Raw genomic sequence first — 11,788 nt, forward strand, 5'->3', positions numbered from 1 at the left:
AAAAGGGTTGAGCACCTATTTTCCAACAGCTGAGCAACTTATGTATTTTGAATGTATGCTTTTGGAATTTAAGTAATATTTAAATTAATAAGAAAAATGGAAAAATCGCAGTAGCCAACAGAATAGTAAATGCTGACATGCAGGCGAGCCCCAAAGAAACGCTGCCAAGCCGGCTGTAAAAAATTATAATTGGAAAAAGTGAATGCAGTGCAGTGACGTGCTGAATACAAGTACATGCATGCACATATGCGCTATGGCGTGTGGCAAAGGCAGTTAAAGGGTTTAGTGGAGCGGCGGTATGGTGGCGTGTGTAGAAAATCAATATGCCAAGTGGCATGCAAGCCAGGGCAACCAGGCAGTTCCAGCAGCAGTTAGCACACACAAACATACATATGTACCTATACAATAAAGCATACATTGCGATGTATTATATGCATGTATAAGTTAGATGCTTTAATAAATACCTGCCGTGTGACACGTTGGATTGCAATTGCCATACATACACACATTGACACAATCAAAGCGCTTAACACTAAAGTTAAAATTTTATAAAATCTCATACGTTGCAACTTAATTTAATTAATTAATACTTAAAAACTATTGTCTATCTCATAGTAAATTTACAAGTATGCAGTGAAGTGTCCTTTTTTGTTGATATAAATTCATTCAGTTGTTACGTGGTCACCTAACCCCGCAACGCCTCCACTATCACCTATAAGCACCTTTCTTGCGCTATTTTTTTATTATGTTGCTTTTTGTTTCTCGCCTCTAGTGTCATTTATAATATGCAGCGATTATGGCACATAGAGGGAAATAGCGATGGCTCATTAGTAGCAACAAAAACGAAGGTATCTAATATGTAGGGCCCATACAGTACATTTTATTAAAATGAGTATGCAGTGTATGTTTTAAGTCTTGTCATGCAGATAAAATCATTAAAACTAATAATAATAACATTTTTTAATTTTTTCAATTATTTAATATCTTTATAAAAAGCAATAACAAAAAACCAGCAACTTAAAGTAATCATTTTTCAAATTAGTGAAAAAATGTTTCGATAACTTAAAATTTCACCACTATAATATGTATGCACTAAGCATAAATTGCGGAACAAAGTTCAAACGGTTTTATTTTTAAGCTTTGATGGATCGTTACTTGTTTGTTGCATAGCCTTTGGACTTTTGAATTGTACTTAATTTGCTTGGCATCGAAACACGAAGTTTGGAATCTTTCTCCATTCTTCGGTTAACGTAGTTTTCAAAGATTCTTTGTTTGTGATTTGATTCTTCGGTTTTTTCTTTCTAAGAAATACCACAAATGCTCGATTGGATGCAAATCAGGAGATTGGTCTGATGTTTTTAATTGCTCAGTACTAAATTTTCTCCAAACTTTTTCATGCTCATCCGAGCTAAAAATATATACATATACTTTCGTCTAGGAAAATAACTGAATTCCAGAAATTTTTAACTTTATTTTCGTGCCTTTTCACAAACAAACTCAAACTCGCGTGTAAGCGTTGCTTATGAAGGCTTTTTACGAACATTACGACCATGGTAGCCAGCATCATACAGCACTCGACGACTAGTTTGTGGACTGCAGATTTTACCAGTCTCATTTTCAGTTTCTTAAATCACTTTAGGTGCACTTTTCTTCGGGTAGCCAGTATCTTGCGTGTATAATAATATAATGATATATAATATAATATAATTATATAATATATCATTTAATTATATAATATAATACGCTGATCCGTTGCATCAAATATTTTTGGCTACCCAGATCTTTCCTTATCATTTGTATTTCCCACTTTTTTGTATTTTTCTATTATTTTTTATTAGTGGAACTACTTTTACTTTTATTTTTGCAATTTGCCTCTGATTAATTTGTGATGCACTGTACATAAATAAGTATGAAGTTGCATATGTATTGAAAATTGTTGATTGCATTGTGTGCTCTTTCAAAAATCACAAAATAATAAAAATAATAATATATAAAAAAAATAAATAAAAATGTAAAAAAATTAAAAATAAAAAATAAATATAAAAAATAAATATATATAAAGTAAAAAAAAAATATATAATACAATTGTTGAAACTATCGCTTGGAAGAATAAGTACATACTTGTGTACATATGAATCAGCTGAAAAGTTATGTGAAATTAAACTACTGCAATCATAAAACATTTTTGTGGTTCCTTTGTTGTGGTTGCAGTGTGTCGCTGCCTGGACGCTAAACCCCAGCCATGTGCGTTTCTGCACGTAGTCCGCCGTTGTTATTCTTGAACTATTTTCATGACTACTATTAATGTTATTACGGTTCAAATGCGGTTTTTGCAGCTATATACATACATACATACATACATAATAAGTATGTACACGTACATAAACAATGGTTCCCTACTTTTTTTTTAAAGAAAAACAGAGAAACTTCAAATTTTATGGGGACTGTTTATTATCGTTCGAAAGAACATGCTTTCTTATTTATTTTTTGAAGATTATCTCTTTCAAATGTTGGCCGCTGCTACGCCTCAATTCGTTCGCCCGTTGAATCCAATTTTCGATGACTCGTTCGCGCATTTCGACTAGTAACTGTCAAATGGCACGCGTTTTGCTTCAAGGCCTGAATGAAAGCAGTATTGTTCGCATAGACTTTGAACTTTATATATCCTCATAGGAAGAAGTCTAACGGTGTGATATCACATGACCTTGATGGCCAATCGACCGGCCCAAAACATGAAATTATCTGCTCACTGAAGTGTTTTCTAAATAAATCCATTGATTGATGCGATGTGTTGGAAGTGGCGCTGTCTTGTTGAAACCAAATGTCGCCGAAATCACGAGGTTCAAAGTCAGGCATCAAATAGTCGATTATCATGGCGCAATAGCGGTCGCCATTACGATTACGTTCTCACCGTCATTATTTTTGAAGAAATATGGACCGATAATTCCACCGACCCAGAAACCACACCAAAACGTTGTTTTTTCCAAACAATGCCAAACAATATTAAACAAAAATAACATGACTGCTTTACCCGCCACACGCGTGATCTGTCAAAAAAAGGTTTTGAAAAAAGGTTTATTGCCATCAATTGCTTCACAAATTAGGCAGAAAAGCCTATTTTTAGATTTAAACTCGCATCATCATTATGAATTGAAATTAAAACCGACCGTTATAAGCATAAAGTGCGTTCCAAAGTAAACAGGACTTAAAAAAAAAAACAAACAGAACAAATGGTTTTTTCGGCAAAGTCAATTTATTTTATTAAAAATAGTCTACTTCAGCTTAAAAACAGGTTTTTGCACGGTCCAAAAGCATGTCGAATGAGTGTTTGAGCTCGTTGGTCGGTATGCCCGCCAGTATGCCGGTGCAAGCCTTTTGAATGGCCTCTACGTCTGCAAAACCCTTTCCTTACATGGGCAAATGCATTTTTCCGAAAAGGAAGATGTCGCACGGTGCCATATCAGGTGAATACGGGGAGTGGTTAATGGTCAAAATGTGATTTTTGGGCAAATTATGTAACAAGGTGTCCTTCGAATGTTGGATTCTGAGCAATTTTTGGTCGTCAGTCAATTTGTGCAGAACAAACCATGCACACATCTTTCGTAAGCCCAAATGTTCGGTCAAAATGTGATAAATTGATGTTTTGGAGATGTTCAATTCCATTTCCATGAATTTCAATGATGATTTCGGCTGATTTTTGGTGAATTCACGCACAGTTTCGTTGGAATCCGGTGATCACGGATTTTGATTGGCCCACATGTTGATCGTCATTTAAGTCCTCACGATCACTTGAAAACGTTGAAACCACTTGTGCACTCTGGTACGGGATAGGCCATCATCGCCATAAACTTGTTTCATCAATTAAAACGTTTCGATAAAAGTTTTACCAATTTTAAAACAAAATTTAATATTGGCTCTTTGTTCGAAGCTCATTTTGGCACCGATAACACAAACATACTGACACTTAAAACGCAATAACTTTACTTACCATCGATGAAATGTCATGAAATTCTCACAATCGATAAAGATAGCAGACTCTAACGAACTAGTCGACATATACATAGATGGCGCCACCAGGGGGCGCTACATTCAAAAAGTCCTGTTTACTTTGGAACGGACCTTGTAGGCGGTCCATAATGGTACCTAAAACTCCTATAAAATTGATCATAAAAGCCAATCACAAATCTGTTGAGGCAGCTAACATCAGTTTCGGCTATGTCTTCTGGCTCGCCAAAGGTAGATCAGCACTAACTAAGATTTGAGCAATTGATAACAGATAATATTAAAATCAAGAGACTTTTATCTAGCATGAGCGGCTCGGCACTTTCTTCGTTCCCGCGCCTACAAAAAGTCAGTTCAGGCGCCAAAAAAATGGTTCTTTACGGAAAGTAATAGTCTTGGTTAAGTTAACCAGAACTTAACTGACTGTTGGATGCTAAGCAGATATTGACGTACATATGTACATACATGCCTACGAGTGCATATTCGCAGTTAGTCGCATCATTTAATGAAGCAGCAATTAATTGCTCACACTTCCAGTTCACTCACTCGCGATTTTATGCATTTTATTTGCTCTCGTTTTTTTCTTTTGGATTCCACTCGCTCCGCTTATCACTCGTATCTGTGATTTATGCACATATCTATTTACATACATATGTACATTTGTTAATGCTCTTGCAGTTTCTCTCGCGATGCAATGGAGCCGAGCTGTTGACAAATAATGCAATCAGTTTGCAAAATTTTCCATTGCTGTGAATATCAAATAGAGACTGGGGAAAATGTCGTGTTTTCGCACGAGATTAAAATATGTAATTTATTTACTTGCACTATAAAACACTCATACACACACATACTATACACATTGGTGAGTGTTTGTGTTAATTATTTGAGGAGTGGATATTTTTTTGCCAGTAATGGCATACTTGTGCACTTTTATATTTCAGTTTGTTGTGTTAGATAAGTTGTTGTAATATATGACTAATGGTCAAAGTGATTACGTTTTATTAATATAGTAGTTTGTGCTATTTTTAACTTCATACTAGATGCTTTTGTTTAATTATAAACTAGGCAATAACATCATATGAATAATGTGTTGGATGATGGATATGCATAGCTGTATGTATGTTTATGCTTACTAGATTAAGATTAGAAAATAGACAGGTAATTGGCTATAATAAAATAATTTATGACATGGATTCTTTAAGACTTGATAAACTGGGACCACAACGCTTCAATAGGGTTGGGAAGTTCTCTACAAATATATGTAGATTAGGTTAGATTAATCTGGTAGGCCCACAAACTACGCATAGACCAGTTTTGATCCTTTACGGCACCAAACGGAGTTCAGTTGCTAGCTTCAAGAGGAGTAGTCATCCTTTAGGATGCCCGCGCTTGACGCGAATTTTAACAGACTCTGCGGCCTTACTATCGATAACTCCTCCAGTGTATCATACCGTGGAGGCACCAGATGATTACAGCGTGGTCTTGCCAATACGGGACTAGTGCACAAGAGATGCTCCATTATTTCCGTCATGTCTTGCCCCAAACATTTCCTGCATTTTTCTCGATCTGTGAACCCCATCCTGCGGGCGTGTGTCGACACCAGACAGTTAGTATTCCCATCATGTTCCTACAGTCTCTTCTATCGAGTGTCAGTGGGTAGTGTTCTTCCGATTTACCGTTTTGCACATGACTTCTGCACTTTCACACCCAGGTCGCTCGTTCCATCGTGTTTTGATTTGACCATGCCTTTGTCAACAACGTCATAAAGACAATGCTTGGGTTTCACAATGTTGATCACGTGTTCGGTTGTTAGCCGTACACCATTCTTGGCAATCTCGTCCACTATTTCATTGCCTTCGCTGCCTTTGTGTCCTTGCACCCAGTCGATGTGAAGTTGCTTATTTCTGGCAACACTTTCCACTGCTTCTCTGTCTTCTGACCGATTTGCGATTCGAAGTTATCGCCTTGTTTGTTGCTTGGCTGTCTACTGTAGATGTTGATTCTGTAATTGCCTGCAGGTGCATTAGAGGACAGCTCCGCAACTTTCGCAATAGTAAAGACCTCAGTTTGAAATATACCACTGTAGGTCCGGCAACTTAAAAGGTTGCCTTATGCCCAACTCTGGACAGTATATTCTTGCAGTCTATAAACATAAGGCCTATTGACTTTAAAAATGCGTTATTTTGACGTGAGAATTCATGTTTTTTCGAATTTAAGTCGTTTTATTCTTAATATTTTGGCATAATTTTGAGGTTATGAAAAAAAATTTGTAGATCCTTTCATTGTGTGTCTGTCTATCCATGAAATAGAGGAGTTCGTAAAACTTAAGACCCGCGACGAGCTTGTTGATTTTAAGTCAAACTTTACCGTAATAAACAAAAAACTCTAAACTTGTCCATCTTTTATCATCCAGCTTCTACTTCTGAGTGTAGCCACCTTGATGTCTAAGCACTATGATGGTAGGCGGAATACTGCAATGGAGTTCACTAATCAATCTTTCAGGGCAGGCAACCATGAGTTAAGAATTGTTTGACTTCGCCATCTCTTTGTATAAAACTTGTAAGGGGGACAGGTCGCCTGTCAGCGGATTGGCAAAACTGATGAACTGGTAAAAAAAGGAACCTTAGCTGACCCTGCTTAAAATAGAATGGGAAAAGATCGAAGCTCCGCCCTCTTCGTTCTCCCATACGTGTCAAATGGTTCATCCGTTGAGTTGATTGACGCGATGTGTGGGAAATGGCGCCGTCTTGTTTGAAACCAAATGTCGCCGAAATCTCAAGCTTCAATTTCAGACGTCAAATAATGGATTATTATGGCGAGATAACGTTCGCCATTGATGGTTACGTTCTCACCAGCATCATTTTTGCAGAAATATGGACCGACCGATTCCACTGGATAAAATAGGTGCACTTGAATCTCATCAGGTTGCTATTTGACCCAAATGTTGCAATTTTGTTTGTTTATATGCCCATTGAGCCAGAAAGGATCTCATCGCTGAACAAAATTCGGTTCGAAAATGTCGGATTTTGAAGCTTTTGAAGAGTCCATAGAGTGAAGCGATGTCGCTTGGGAAGGTCGAGCACGTTCGGTTCTTGCACAAGTTGTACCTTGTACGCTTTTAATTTAAGATCTCGACGTAAAATGAGCCAAGTCGTTCCAAACGTCAGTCCGAGTTGCCAGCGCCGAATCAACTCTCTACGGAGTAATGGCGAATCGAAGACAGCTAGGGATCCAACGAACCCTTCTGGATGTTACAAGCTGCTTGGTACTTAACAAACCTTGTTCAGGGTATAAAAATATGCGAAATAACCGAAAAATAAAGATCTGCACCAAACATAATTTGCATTGTCAATACTTTTGCTTTTACGTATTATACATACATACATACATAGGTACATATACATACGTATGTCTGCATATATTCACCTATTAATATGTGTGCGCATAGTGTTTGTATATTTGTTCTCGTAAACCCGCAATGGTCCACTTAAGTGGTATTTATTGTGTTTGTAAACGACGAGCAGTTTAAATTACGCACTTCCGTCGTGCTTTGTGTCGTAATTTATGCACACATAAAGCGTTGTGCTGCACATTTAAGTTGCGTGTAACTAAAAATAGCCACTGAATATAAATACATACATACAACTCAATATCGATTGCTAAATGTGTATGTCAAAGAAAATCGACTTTATATCTGAATATAAGATTGTCGAATTCTTCCAAATGCACTGACGTTATGGCCTTATGTCAACTTCAGTAAGATGAAGAGGGTTAATTAACTTAAATATGTTAAAGTAATGATTTGAAGCAACTCAATATCGATTGCTAAATGTGTATGTCAAAGAAAATCGACTTTATATCTGAATATAAGATTGTCGAATTCTTCCAAATGCAATCTGTCGTTATGGCTTTATGTCAACTTCAGTAAGATGAAGAAAGTTAATTACCTTAAATATGTTAAAGTTATGATTTGTCTAAACTTGTCCATCTTTTATCATCCAGCTTCTACTTCTGAGTGTAGCCACCTTGATGTCTAAGCACTATGATGGTAGGCGGAATACTGCAATGGAGTTCACTAATCAATCTTTCAGGGCAGGCAACCATGAGTTAAGAATTGTTTGACTTCGCCATCTCTTTGTATAAAACTTGTAAGGGGGACAGGTCGCCTGTCAGCGGATTGGCAAAACTGATGAACTGGTAAAAAAAGGAACCTTAGCTGACCCTGCTTAAAATAGAATGGGAAAAGATCGAAGCTCCGCCCTCTTCGTTCTCCCATACGTGTCAAATGGTTCATCCGTTGAGTTGATTGACGCGATGTGTGGGAAATGGCGCCGTCTTGTTTGAAACCAAATGTCGCCGAAATCTCAAGCTTCAATTTCAGACGTCAAATAATGGATTATTATGGCGAGATAACGTTCGCCATTGATGGTTACGTTCTCACCAGCATCATTTTTGCAGAAATATGGACCGACCGATTCCACTGGATAAAATAGGTGCACTTGAATCTCATCAGGTTGCTATTTGACCCAAATGTTGCAATTTTGTTTGTTTATATGCCCAATGAGCCAGAAAGGATCTCATCGCTGAACAAAATTTGGTTCGAAAACGTCGGATCTTTTTGAAGCTTTTGAAGAGCCCATGGAGTGAAGCGATGTCGCTTGGGAAGGTCGAGCAGGTTCGGTTCTTGCACAAGCTATACTTTGTACGCTTTTAATTTAAGATCTCGACGTAAAATGAGCCAAGTCGTTCCAAACGTCAGTCCGAGTTGCCAGCGCCGAATCAACTCTCTACGGAGTAATGGCGAATCGAAGACAGCTAGGGATCCAACGAACCCTTCTGGATGTTACAAGCTGCTTGGTACTTAACAAACCTTGTTCAGGGTATAAAAATATGCGAAATAACCGAAAAATAAAGATCTGCACCAAACATAATTTGCATTGTCAATACTTTTGCTTTTACGTATTATACATACATACATACATAGGTACATATACATACGTATGTCTGCATATATTCACCTATTAATATGTGTGCGCATAGTGTTTGTATATTTGTTCTCGTAAACCCGCAATGGTCCACTTAAGTGGTATTTATTGTGTTTGTAAACGACGAGCAGTTTAAATTACGCACTTCCGTCGTGCTTTGTGTCGTAATTTATGCACACATAAAGCGTTGTGCTGCACATTTAAGTTGCGTGTAACTAAAAATAGCCACTGAATATAAATACATACATACATATATATTATGGTAATTGTGATATTTTTGCACATGTCTCATAATTTACATAGAATATTTCATAAAAAAAGCGTAGTTGGTATCAGCTGAGCCAACAATTGCCAATCTTATGCCAAAATAAATATATACTTACATACATATGTATGTGTAGGTGTGTGCGCTTAATGTTCTTCATCTTGCTGCTCGTATTCTACATACATACGTATATATGTACATATTTCCATGCTTACTACTCCGCTTAATGTGTTTACAAAAGGCTTGTACTCAATCATTTGAGTTCAGCGCCGACGTTGACAGCGAACATTCGCTTCTTATTACAATTTCGTTTATTTTCTTTTTCTTTTTATTATTATCTTACGTTTTATTGGTTTGTTATTTTATTGTGTGCGGTTTTTTTTTGTTTTTGCCGCGCATTAAGCACATATGAATTGAAATCAATTATACCATGACACAAAAAAAAAAAAAAACAATAACAAATAAGTTATTACACGTGTTAAATGATATAGCGAGTGGCGTATGCCGGCGAGTAGATTTATTTACTTACATACATATATTGTGATCTATTGGTGGGAAAATTATTAAGTGAAAATTATGAGGAGATAAAAAGTTTAATGGCAAAGGCAAACAATCGCCAGTCTAAATATACATAGTATATAAATATAATTACGTAGGTTGCTATATATATTTCTGGCCTAATAATGTAAATAGGCATATTTATCAACGAAAATGATTTTATTTTTTATTTTTATTTTTTTCATATTTTTTTTTGTCAATTGCTGTTTTGTTTCGGGCTCATACGCATAGATCCATGATTCGCCACCTGTGACGATCTTATAAACGTCTTTTGAAGCACCGTGATCGTATTTTTTCAGCATTTCTTTGCACCAATCCACACGAGCCTTTTGTTGAGCGATTGTCAAATTGTGCGGGATCCAACGAGAACAAACCTTTTTTACGGCCAGGTGTTCATGCAATATCGAATATATGCTGGTGGGAGAAATGCATAGGCATGCCTCTATCTGAAGGTATGTTACATGACTGTCTTGCATTATCAGTTCACGTACGGCATCGATGTTTTCTGGCACAACGGCTGTTTTTGGACGACCTTCACGGAATTCGTCTTTGAGCGAGCGTCGGCCCCGATTGAATTCGTTGTACCAGTTTTTCACAGTGCTATAGGATGGTGCTTCATAGCCATACAAAGATTTTAGTTCATCGATGCACTCTTGTCGTGATAATCCACGTCGAAAGTTGTGAAAAATGATCGCACGAAAATGTTCACGAGTTAATTCCATTTTTTGGCCGATATGAATTTTTTAATTCCCTGTTAATGTGTAATAAAACAATTCACGACTAAATGACAAAACGTTCTGAGTGATGTTATGCTAAAAACTGTCAAACTTTCCAATGGAAATGTCAGATTGCACCTGGCAACACTTAGTGTTGCCCTAAACCAGAATATATATAGCAGCCCTCGTAAATATATTTATATTCAAATACAAATATATGTGACCTGATCTACGGAAAGGGGGCTTAGGTGTCAAAAAATCAATTTTCACTTTTTAGTTGATTCGGATGGAAGATGAGATTTTAACAGCTGTTTCCCAGGAAACTAGTCTTCGCACGTTAACTCCTTTTTCCCTTTTCGTAGACCAGGTCACATATAGCAAAGTTTAGGAGGATCGCTAGGACAGCTACATGTTTGAGGTCCCTTAAGAACTTCTGCTAGGTGCTTTGAAGAATTTTTGTATATCCTCAAATGGGTATATTAAGCTTGCCCCGAATTTTGTAACACCCCGCAAGGAACTTCAGAGACCTTATAATACATATGTATGTATACATATATAAATAATCTGCGTGATGAGCTTAGTCGGTTTAGCCATGTTTATATCTCTGACTTTTGTCCTTCAGCTTTTGAGATATCGATCAGAAATTTTGCACACATCTTTTTCTTCCCAAGAAGCTGCATATTTGTCGAAATCGCTGATATCGGAAGCTATAGCAATAGCTACCATACAAATGGTACTAACCAAATCAAGTTCTTGTAGGGAAAACTGTGTTATTTGAGAAGATATATTGATTACATGTGACATGGATTAGTCCCCAAGTCTACGCTACAATTTCTGTATACTTATATTGTTCAAATATAATCATTATAAGATATTTTTATATGAACAACTTTTTTATTTTACAATATATCGTTAAGAAATTTGGTATGGATTATTATCTAAAGTACTTAAACAATTTCCGAAAAAAATTTTCAGATCGGACCACTATAGCATATAGCTGCCATACAAACTAAGCTTCAGAAACAAGTCCTTGTATGGAAAATGTTTAATTTGATGAGATATCAGCACGAAATTTGCCCGGGATCATTATCTAAAGCAAAATGTTCGAATATATTATTCAGATCGGATCACTATAGCTTATAGCTGTTATACATAATGACCGTTCAAAATCCAGTTCTTGTATCAAAAACTTCTTTATTTTGCAAAATATCGTTACAAAACTTGGCATGGATTATTATCCAAAGTATTTCCACGATGTCCGA

The sequence above is a fragment of the Bactrocera tryoni genome, chromosome 5 (genome assembly GCF_016617805.1).
Source record: "Bactrocera tryoni isolate S06 chromosome 5, CSIRO_BtryS06_freeze2, whole genome shotgun sequence".
Classification (NCBI taxonomy): domain Eukaryota; kingdom Metazoa; phylum Arthropoda; class Insecta; order Diptera; family Tephritidae; genus Bactrocera; species Bactrocera tryoni.